Raw genomic sequence first — 702 nt, forward strand, 5'->3', positions numbered from 1 at the left:
ACAATTAAGTGTTCTGGAATACTCAGACTTCGCAATGTTGTACATAGCTTGTCGTGATCCACACAATCGAACACCTTTGCATAGTCAATAAAGCACAGGTAAACATCTTTCTGATAGTCTCTGCTTTCAGTCAAGATCCATTAGACATCAGCAATGATATCCCTCATTCCACGGCCTCTTCTGAATCGGGCTTGAACCTCTGGAAATTCTCTGTCAATGTATGCTTGCAGCCGTTTCTGTATTACCTTTAGTAAAACTTTACTCACATGGGATGTCAAAGAGATTGTCCGATGATTTCCGCATTCCATTGGGTCACCTCTCTTTGGAATGGGCACAAATACAGATCTCTTCCTATCATAACTGTCTTCCAAATTTCTTGGCATAGATGAGTGAGTGCCTCCTGTACTGCCTCACTTTCTTAAAGATTTCAATTTTTATTCCTGGTGCCTTGTTCTTTGTCAATTCCTTCAATGCACTTTGGACTTTCTCCTTCAGTATCATTGGCTCTTTTTTTTTAACCTCTATTCACTTAATTTTATTTATTTATTTTTAATGTTTTATTGTGAATTATGTGATAGTTTACATCGAAGAACATTAGTTTACATTCATCCTATAGTAAATCGTTTCATTGCCATGGTTACAATCCCCTCCATGTATCATCAACCAACCAAAGGGTATATACTCCAAGCCTGCCACCCGGTC

This window comes from Chrysochloris asiatica, unplaced genomic scaffold (genome assembly GCF_000296735.1).
Source record: "Chrysochloris asiatica unplaced genomic scaffold, ChrAsi1.0 scaffold00021, whole genome shotgun sequence".
Classification (NCBI taxonomy): domain Eukaryota; kingdom Metazoa; phylum Chordata; class Mammalia; order Afrosoricida; family Chrysochloridae; genus Chrysochloris; species Chrysochloris asiatica.